We start from the raw sequence: 11,475 nt of genomic DNA, 5'->3' as shown, positions 1-11,475 counted from the left end.
CCAGATACCACAGGATGCCGTCAGAGGTCTTGTGGAGTCTTGTTTGAACAGATCTGTTTTGGCAGGGGACCTACTCAATATTACGCAGGTGTTGATAATGTTATGGCTGATCAGTGGGTGAATGAGTTACAGCCTGTGTAAAAAGAAGTTCTGAATAAGCAACAAAGGTTTCCGAAATTGGGAAGTCCTGGTTGACGACCACAAACGCAGCAGCCCTCCTGCATGCAAAACTCCCAATTAACCAAACCAATTAACCCTCAACCTAGACTGATGTGTTTCTAAAGTAACAAGCTCCCCTCAGAACGTACACGATCATATGAAATAGGTCTTGTTGAGACCCTTTTACAGGGCTTAGGCCAAGCATCATGCTAGCGGGAGAGAAAGAGAGGGATTATGGGTACACAGGAATAGTAAACACAGTGGCAAGTTGCTCACTCTGGTCGCCACTATGACATTGCTTCCACTTTGTGGAGTCTGTGTGTGTGTGTATGTGTGTGTGTTGCTGGGCTCCTGGCGCTGTTCTGCTGTTTGACTGCAGATGGCTAATTCTCTTTTCACAGCAGGAGGTGGTCAGAGGTGTGTGAACCAGGAAAGAGGCGAGGGAAGCAGAATTTGGGGAAACATGCAACAGCTCTGACCTATCAAGACCTTGGCTTGAGAAGTTCTCAAATTAAAAAGTGGAAGTGGTGCAAAGACATACTGTGGCATTAATGTCTGTGTCGAAGTCTATAGCGATAGCACGTCAACTCAACATCACTACACAGGCATTGGGTTGCCGGCACACCCAGCATGGCTACTGTGATGTTAGCACAGTGGTCTCACCCAGCATTGATACCGGTGTATAGCATTGCTATTGTGGCATCAACAGTTCTACCGCAGTGTTAGTATAGCTATTGTGGTGTTAGCATCACTATCGTGACATTAGCATTGCTACTGCATTGTTAACAGCACTACTGTGGTGTTAGCATTGCTAATGTGGTGGTAGCATCGCTACTGGGCTGACCCCCAGCCTTGCCCAGTAACGCTGTTGCGCATTAGCATCACTATCGGGCCAACCCCAGCCTCGTCCAGCATCTCTATCTCTATGTCTCGCTGCTTGCCCTGCACCACTACCACGCTGGCTGTCAGCCTCATCCAGCAATGCTACCACAGTGTTAGTCACCAACCATGTTCATGAGGTCCTGAATCCTTTACATCTGAGCACTAGTAAAAACCAGCTGCGTCAAACCAGCTGCCTGCGTCAAACCAGCTGCCACCTACCAGTCCGGCCAGCGGGCCCCCCCACCCGCCACCACCCATGACGGACCGGCGGCTCTCCCGCCTGCCGCTGCTGCCTGTTTGGTGGCCGTGTTGAAACCTAGATGGACTCGTGGCTGTCTGCCACTATTAATATCACCACTATTAACTTTCTGTTGTATCTGGTTTGGTAATTTTTATCATTAATGTTTAAATAGTTCTGACCAGAGGAGGACGGGTCCCCCTTGTGAGTCTTGGTTCCTCCCAAGGTTTCTTCCTCCAGCTCTGAGGGAGTTTTTCCTTGCCACTGTCGCCGTTGGCTTGCTCACGGGGGGTCTTTGATCCTTCATGTTATTTCTTATTTCTTCTCTGTCTCTGTCCTTTATTAAGTACTAATTATGTAAAGTTGCTTTGTGACGACAGTTGTAAAAAGCGCTATACAAATAAATCTGACTTGACTTGACTTGACTAGTAAATATGTGGTCTACAGCTTAAGGCTCTCAGGGCAAGACTTGAGTCCTTTACCAGGCATGGTCTCATGAAAGGTTACATGAAACATAATAGAGGTCATTTTATGCCACAGAACCTTTTTCACAAAAGAGAGCAGATAATTTAGTCCCAAACTCACTATTGATGAAATTCCATTGACGATGGCAGTGGAGCAAAACTAGGCTGGCCTGTTTTTTCTTGTTTTTAGGAGGGTAGACTGCTATTAGAAGACCTGAGGGTATGAGGGGAAAGCTGTAGGGATGGAGGAACTCTCACAGATATGCAGCAACCCAGCTGTGAGGGATTTGACACAGCAAAAATAATATTTAAAAATAACAAACTAAAGGAACATACTGGCAGATATTCAAATAAACTGTATAATATTATATATATATATATATATATATATATATATATATATATATATATATATATATATATATATATATATATATATGTATATTCAAATGAATTTAAATGATTGAGCTCTTATTCCAGATGCAGTCGATCAGCCAAGACATACCTGACACCTGAAGCAGCTTGAGTGAATGGACGATGATTTACCAAGTTACCAAGTCTCCCCATGACAATGCTTTAAAGGTAAAAGATTAATGTGTCAGGACCCAGAACTGATCGGTTGAGAGGTACACAGTAAGTAATTGATCGCAGTGACAGTAACATATACTCATATAGCTCACCCTGAACTACGATGTCAAGAAATCCTTGTCACTAGTCTGTCCTATGATGTAACAGCAAGGCACTGTAATTTGTATGTGTGTGTGTTTGTGTGTGTGTGTGTGTGTGTGTGTTTATCCCAGACCTCTTTAAATAACCTAATCCAAACACTCCCCCGAGGCGATGGCTGCCATGTTCCGTTTGACTTTGTGAAATATCAGGGGTCCTGCAGTCAGGGAGAACATGCTTTCTGCACCAGTTGTCAAGGCTGATTTGCATTTTCCCTGCTGACATTTCACCCCTCTGTACCCTGCCCCCCTTTCCCCCCTTGCTGCTAGAGTGCTGGCCTTGGGGGTCCTCACAATGCCAACAGTGATTTCTCTCTGAGCCGAGTGAGGGGGCCTGGGGCCCCCCAAAAAACAATGTGAAACACTCCCCTGGTCTTACACCCTCTCCCTACACTCACATACAAAAAATAAAGACCACCCTGCCATTGGCCCCATTTCTCTCCACAAGCTCTGCTGTTCTGATGGAAAAGCTTGAGGCGGACCCAGCGATTGGCAAATAGATAACAAACATGAGCGTTATTGTTTTAAGCACTTTACATACACTATACGTCCAAATGTTTGTGGACACCTCTTCTAAAGAACCTACTTTGAGTTGCACCCATTACCGACACAGATGTGCCAATGCACACACAAACACACACAGCTTGTCTAGTCTCTGTAGAGAAGTAATGCCAATAGAATAGATCTCTAGATCTCTCTGGAGCAAATAAACATGAACCTGTTGGCACTGTGCCAAATGCCAGGCATAGGCTAGAGGCTAGATTTGTTTACATTGTCGCTGAATGCAAACAAATCCTCACAGCAGTGCTCCTCCAAAATCTAGTAGAAACCCTTCCCTGGCCAGACACAGACACAAACACACTTTTGCTTAAATAACCTTGTGTTCGCAAGAAACAGTAAATGAGCAGGTGTCCCAATACTTTTGTCCAGATATTGTAGGTAGCAGCACTTACTGAAAATGGGACCATTATATTAAAGTCTAAGGGAAAACATTAGAATATCACCTTAAATCACAAGATAATAAACATGATAATTACTTTAACAAATGTGAAGATGTTTGGGTAATTATAGACGTACATTTGAAGAGAAAAAAATTAGAAGCCTGCACTGTTCAGTTTCTTGCTTCTGGATGGAAATAATTATGACCGGACTGAATCTCACATTCATTCGCTCAGTTTCATCCTGGCACTCCAAGCATTTAGCTATGTAGGCGTTGCTAATGAACCCTAAGCAAAAATGCTATCAAATCTCACATCCTCGGCCTAGCCTGTTTTTTTTTCTTGTCATTATCCGCCGAGCTGTCTCTGCAGTTTGGCAGCGAAACCCAATTGGTCCAGCTTGAAAAGTGGCACAGGACAAGAAAGGTCAGTGTTGTAGCGATGCCAGACTGAAACGGCAGAGAGATCTGAAGCAGCAGTCCAAATGTTTTGAGATCGTTATGTGAGGCTAGAAAATAGCAGCACTCCTCTAATGTCAGCGTGACCTTCCACTCACTGGCCACTCTAGCTCCACTCCAAGCAGTCAGAGGCTATAGCCCAGGCACAGTTTGTGTTGGCCATCCCCTATTCTTTCATCAGTGGTCAGTTTCTGACCACAAAGCCACTCCTGCCTGGACCAACTCTCAGCCTAGCAGTGATGTTGTCATGTGTAAAATAAGCCCTAATACACTCTAATACCAGCACCACACACAATGCAGCCATGATCAGTGTCACTGCTGTGGTTGAGAACAGTCCACACTCCAAATAAAATCTGGTCATCAGCGATCAGTGACAGGACTGTGGTCAGAACTGATAACTGTGGTTGAGAAGTGCTGATAAATTGTGCAGCAACAGATGAGCTCCAGTCTGTAACCTTTTAATGATGTACAGGGTAAGGGTTTCTGATAAAGTGGCCAGTAGGTTGAAGTACAACCTATAGGTATTTCTAATAAAGTGGACAGAGTAAGGTGTGTTTAATAAAGAAGCCAGAGACTGAAGGTATTATGTATGTGTTTCTAATAAAGTGGCCACTAAGTGAAAATACAAGCCAAGTGTTTCTAATAAAGTGGCCAGGGAGTGGAAGCACAAGGTAAGTGTTTCTAATAAAGTGGCCAGTGAGTGGAAGCAAAAGGTAAGTTCTATAATAAAGTGTCCAGAGACTGAATGTACTGTATTAGGCAGGTGTTTCTAATAAAGTGGCCAGACAAGGTAGGTGTTTATAACGTGGATGGCAAGTGTATATTGAAAGATATTGTAGTAGTAGTAGTGATGGTCCTCATTAGGTGCTACAGTAGACCATGCCAGTTGGGCATGGAGGTCAGTATTCTGGCGTGTTTCCTGGAGGGACTCTGTAGGGACTTGTACACTAACTTGGGCTGCACATATGTTGTCTTAGATTTGCAGAAAACAGATGGCAAACGTTCATTAATTCTGAGTTGCGTAACATCCGTTGCGTTCTGTAATACGTCTGTTTGTTCAGGCATATTGGGTTGACAGCACATTCTGCCTAGATTTCACAAGCAGAAGCCAGCCTGTAGAAGAGTTGGAAGAAGTAACGGCGGCTTATTGAGCGTTTCTTTTATGTTAGAAATCTAATTGGCCCAGTATGACTGAGGAAACTCTCTGGCATCCTGTTTTTGTGTGGGTGATGGTCTTTACTATTTGACCTTAGAGATTCCAGGTAACGTAGGTCAGATTCCAGGTAACGTAGGTGCTGCTAGAAGCCATGCTCTTTGGTCCTTGAAGTCCCATGAGTGCTCCTTGGTCCTTGGTCGTTTCTGCTCTCTGTTGGGTCTACAGGTCAACTTTCTCGACAGTTCTGGAGGTTTTTTGTACAGTAGTATTTCTCAGTTTAGCTGAATAACGTCCAGTGAACAGCATTCCAGCGTTTTCAGCTTGTTGTCCATCTGCTGCATCTACAACATATGGTCATTTACCACTAGAGTTTTGACACATCTCACTCTGTACATGGTAAAAGAACTGAAAGTGATTGACTCAAAGCCAGTTGGCAGGTGCTGAAAGTGCAAGTGATGCAGCACATTGAGATGAGCTTGAAAAACACTGGAGTATACCTTTAAACCCGAAGCATGAGGATTGTCCAATAGCAATGTCCATGACCTGTCTTGTTGGACATGGCCTGGCGTTTGGTGTATAGTCAAACTGATATCAAAATGGACTTTTTATTTGGTTTTGCATTTATCCTGATTCAAGGGGCCAAATCCTTCTTTTTCTCCAATCTACCATCAATGTTTGATGACTTTTGCTTCCTCTGCAATCCAGCATCATCATCAAAACTGCTCAGCCGGCTCAAAGACCCTATTCTCTATTTCCTTTAGAACCACGCCACAGTACCGAAAATAAAAGGCAAGATTCCTCAATTTCAATTTTCAACTTGGGACTAAACTGAGAAATCTGGCTGTAGAATGTAAAATATCTCTCAACCAGTTCAGCCTCTTAAACAAGCTGCTGATGGTGTTCACCAAAAGCCGTGCAGCTGTAGCTGTTCTGAGCCACTGCTTGTGTGTTCATGTGCCGTGGGGCTAATAAAGGCTCATCACGTGCTCTGACAGCCTATGTTGTATGGCTATATGGGATGCTGCGTATGATAGTGGGGTTTCTGTGGACACTGTGCATCACGCAAAAGCCTAAAAAGCCTTAAAAAATTTTTAATAACATATAAAAAATAGATAAATAAATAAATAGATAAATATACATTTTATATGCATAATGCATATGGGACATATTACATTTGGGTCCTTGCATACATTACATATAATGCACATGTTCTTACATACAGTTTTATACATGGTAGATATTAGTAGTACTTGTTGTTAATCCATATGGGTTGTATAATTATTATATATAATACTCATAAATAAGCCATAGAGTATGTAATTACATGGTTGTAATTACATGAATGTTATTTTGTAACAAGGTATAAAAACGCATTTGTGTGTGTGTGTGTGTGTGTGTGTGTGTGTGTGTCTCTGTTCTCGTGGGCTCTGTCTGAACTTGATGTGGGTCGTCTGTAGATGATGACCTCACAGTGGCTGACCCTGCTGGCCATTTTAGTCAGAGCCACCAGGACCCAGACAAATGAACACAACTGGAAAAAGCATGTCTCTCTCTCTCTCTCTCTCTCTCTCTCTCTCTCTCACTCTGTCTCTCTAGCTTGCTCCCTCTCTCTCACTCTGTTTATTGCTTTCTCTCTCATTCTCTCTTGTTCTCTGTCATTTTCTATCTCGTACTCTTTCTCTCCTCTGTCTATTCTCTCTTCTCTCACACTCTATCTATTGCTTTCTCTCTCTCTCTCTCTCATTCTATTGTTTCTCTCTCAATCTATCTGTTTCTCAATCTATCACTCTCTCTTTTCTCTCTTCCACACTCCATCATCTTTTTCTCTTTCTCTCTTTCTCTCTCTCTCTTCTCGTTCTCTTTCTAACTACATCATTTTCTCTCTTTCTTGCTCTGTCTATCACTGTCTCTCTTTTTTTGTCTATTTGTCTATCTTGCTCTATTGTTTTCTCTCTCTCTCTCTTGCACTCTTTCTTTCTCTCGCTTGCTATAACTTTCTCTCACACACACACTGTCTTTTTTCCTCTCTCTTTCTTTCTCTCTCTCTCTCTCTCTCTCTCTCATCTGCAGCACACAGGTGATTTCCCCTGACACTAATTTGAACTACTGTTGATGCAAAATGCATCTGTTCATTGGCTTCCGTTATAAGTGTGTTTAGAGTTGAAGGGTTTTCTGTTTATTTATGTGCACATAGCTATGTAAAAAGAGCGAAAGCGGCTCCCTGTATGAGCTGCTGACTGAGAAATAAGCAGCACTACACACTGTGTTATGTGCAGCAGTCATGCTCCGCGTGTGATGGAAAGCGCAGCAGAAGGAGAGTGGGGGAAGGTATGAGCAAGAAGTGACAAGATTGGTCCTGAAAGCTGTCAGTCAACTCCGTTCCTGAGACTGCAGCTGCCACTGTGGTGTTGGAATACATCCCAAGGCCACACACACAGTGACAGCCCATCACCAACGGCTATTGCTACATTCCAGCAGCCCTGTGGGAAAATAATACCTGTGTTTCCACTGTCTGAACATCAGTGCGTGAGGTAATCCAGGTAAAACGCTGTCTGATGGAGATCATGATCATTACACAAACTTTTTTATGCATCATTCACTGATGAAGAGTGTGGCACAGTGTTATGTATATCATATATTTGTGATTTGAAAAAACATCCTTCCCACGTAAGACATCTTGGAATGCACAACATATCCAAACCGGTGGTGGATGGGCCACAACAGCAGAAGACCACATCGGATTCCACTACTGTCAGTCAAGAACAGAAAGCTGAGGATGCAGTGCGCACAGGATCGCCACGACTGGACAGGTAAAGACTGGAGAAACTGAGCCTATTCTAATGAATCTTGATTTCTGCTCAGGCTCACCAATGGTAGGGTCAGCATTTGACTCTGTGGGGATATTAGATTAGATATTGTGCACCAAATATTGTTTGTTTGTTTTTTTAAAAGATGTTTGTTGTCACTCATTCTGCCCTAGAAACAAAAGCAATTGAAAGAAATCATTGCAGCACCACATCTTTTCACGACTGTAAACACCATAAAAAGGCATACTCACTATGGCTTCTTTTCCACTGTGGGACCAAATGATTGCTAAGCTGATGAGAGGACTGTTAGATCTTCACAAATGGAGATGATGGAATAAAATATCTTTTTGATGGCACAACTATAACCATTTTGGCAACGTGGACAAAAATGGCAAAGAATAGACCAACACTTTCTGGAAGAGTTTAAATCCTCCTCTGACAGATTAGCTAACACACTCTTTACCTGCTGCTCTGTGAGCTGCTTATCATGTTTACAGCAAGGCTCTGAGCTAACACTAGGCTAAAGTTTTCCTCTTTCCTGAACTTTCCATTCCACCTTAAATAATGCAGCAGTTATGTTCTGCTGTTGAAATGGACACACTGTAACTGAGGCACTACTTAAGGTGAAATGGAGAGTTAGCATTAGAACCAACTTCAGCTTTTGTTTTGGCTGCTAACTGGTAACGTCGCCACACTTATCAGTTCAAATAAAACATTTTTTTGCGCACTTAAATAATGTCTGTTAAGAAAAAAGACGTTTTTTTGCAGCAGCTGAGGATCAGGTCTATTAATGGTGTCTAGAGGGCACCAGATGGCACTCTGCTACATCAAACCTAAGGATTGAAAGTGGATCGGAACCTTAAAAGCCGATACCCGATCCATTAAAAAAGTCTTGGCAGGCCCCTGACCCTGAAACACTGGATTGAATCAGGACATCCCTAATATTTACACATCTAACCAGTTGCAGTAACTATCATTGGGCTGGTTTCTGGAGTAGAGTACACAGGAATTAAAAATCATTATTACATTATGCTGCTACAGTTCGGCCAGTTTTGACCCATAGTGCATTTGCCATTGCAATAGCTGACCCAAAATTGCCTTAACTTGAGCGCAATTGGGTCAGAATGATCTTGCCAGTAACCAGCAGTTTTTACAACCATAAAACTTTACCACTGGCGGCTGCCATGAACAAATGCCAGTCACGTACAATGGGCAGGAATGATTGATGACGCAAGCCTTCTAACTAGAGTGTCTCAATAAGCTGTTTCATAAGGTATCATTTTGGGTAAAACGCTGCCTATTAGACAGCTGCCTATTTGGGCAGTGGGCAGTAAGCTCTCTAGTTATCAAGACAAACCCAGTATCAATGGTTCCGACTGTGCTGGGGCTTTTCTGAGTGCACAGCGTGATCAGGAAGATATTTAGAATATGTTAAATGACTCTGCTAACATAAAACATAAAAACAGCATAAAAACTGAACATTATGTATACTGAATATAGAGCCTGTCTGTGCTGTGTTTACAGACCACTGGTGTTTTCTGATGCTGTTTCCTTCTGCAGCTTTCTGTTCTTCCAATCAGTAATGCAACCCATCAGCATTTCCTGAGTCCAGTTCACGCTACACACACTTTGTGCCCTCCTCGGACCGAGCTGCACTTGCATAACTGGCGTGCTCTGTCACATTGTGGTCTCCATGCTGTTGGCAGTGTTGTATGTTGGGAGATCAAAAAACACAGGAAGGGTGCAGGGCGTGTGACGCCGGTCACGTGTCGGCGTGAGGCACTTGGACGTGACCCCTCTCGCCCCGACACTAACACCTTTGGGCAGCCTGTCACATAAATCCGTCCATCCACCCACCCGCACAGGCTGCTTGTCTCCTGCCTGTAATGCTCGGCCCTGACAGCAGGCTCTCCACCGCTGGCCTGTTTGAAAGCCTGCCAGGCGGCTCAGCTGGATCCGGGCAACTTTCACACTCGCAGGGAGAAGGGGAAGTGTTTAAGAATTAAACAAACAACTGGAAATTCCTGTGAGCATAAAGGCAACAGCCAAGAACAGAAGGGAATCCTCAGATGACACACCAGCTCTGGAAAGGAAGAAAAAAGCTTTATTAAAGGGCCCATGTCATGGAAAATCACTGGTATGGTTTCAAACACACCATTCGCTCCCCAGTCCATTACAATCCATATTTGATAACTAAGCTTTTTTTGTGAAATTACAAATCCAATGCAATATAAATATCTGGCTAAATGAGGCTTATGGCAACATTGGACAGGCAATAAGAACAGAGGTCATTTGCAAAAAAAAAAAACAGGTATGTAAAAATGACATATGGCTCATTTTGGTAAATAAAATAAAGTAAAAGTAAATGTTTAGAATGTAGGCCCTTAATATCTAAACAAAGGTATTTGTGTTAAGACATGAGAGGATTGAGAGGATGAGAGGAGAGGATTGCGTTACTATGATTGTACCTTGGTTAAGGGTGTTCTTTGGTATGACACAAAGCAGAATAAGGCTGCCTAGCCATGATAAAATCACTGTAGCACTCAGTGTTTGACAAGGTCTCTGAACTTGTTTAGCAAATCAGGCCTGAAGCATGTCACCAGCTGTAATTGGGAACTGTCCGCAGAATCAGATCTCCAAGCTTTATAAATTGTTTGACTCTTTAAACCTCTCTGACTCTTTACTAACACCCATCAAACATGAGCTCCTCTAAGCTACTGTCTAAATGTCTCAAAAAGGTAAGTAATCAATGCCAACAGGGCAGAGGAAGTCTATAAGACAATACAGTCAAGATACTCTCAAAGAGGACTACTCATACAGCTGTGGAGAAAATTAAAAGACCACTTTATATTTTTTCTTAAATTTGCATCTCTACATGTATGGCAGCCGTTTTATTCCAGGCATTTCATCAAACAAAGCTGAGTTACCTGAATTTGCAGACTGTAAATGGCATAAGGTCACCCAACAGCAGTGTGAAAGACTAGTGGCGAGCCTGCCAAGACATGAAAGCTGTGATTGGCAGTCAAGGTTATTTCACCATAGTGATTTCTGAATGTGATTTCTGAATGTTTAAAACTTCTTTGAATTATAATTATTGTATTTATTTATTTGAATTATTTGAGCAGTTGTTTTTCAGCAGTTGTCATTTCTGTGAATAAATGCTCTAAACAGCAATATTTTCATTTGGAATGTAGGGGAAATGTGGTCCATGAGTAACAAATGTTAATTTCCCTAAACAAATTTCCTGTCAATAGTAAAACCAGAGAACTGATAATGTAGGGGGGGTCTCCTAATTTTTTTCGGAGCTCTATGTTGGATACACAGGCCAATCAAAACCCCTACATGACTACCAGGAATCTGCATGAAGGTTTAGTCATAAACACAGTGCACTAATATACAGTATACCTAGTTACCCAGTTGGTCCAAGTTAAAATTAAGTAAATAAATGTTTTATGTGCATATATAAATAATATTTTTAACAGATTCATTCAGCTTAATATCCGGTATCCAGATATACCATCTCCCTTTTTCAAACATGTCTGAAATCCCTGAAAGACAAGCTGTAACATGCACACACACACACACACACCCAAACACACACACACACACACACACATACACACATAAGCACTAATGTCTGTATGGCAC

The sequence above is a fragment of the Salminus brasiliensis genome, chromosome 13 (genome assembly GCF_030463535.1).
Source record: "Salminus brasiliensis chromosome 13, fSalBra1.hap2, whole genome shotgun sequence".
Classification (NCBI taxonomy): Eukaryota; Metazoa; Chordata; class Actinopteri; order Characiformes; family Bryconidae; genus Salminus; species Salminus brasiliensis.
The sequence above is the reverse complement of the archived record's forward strand: the minus strand, read 5'-3'. Positions refer to the sequence as shown.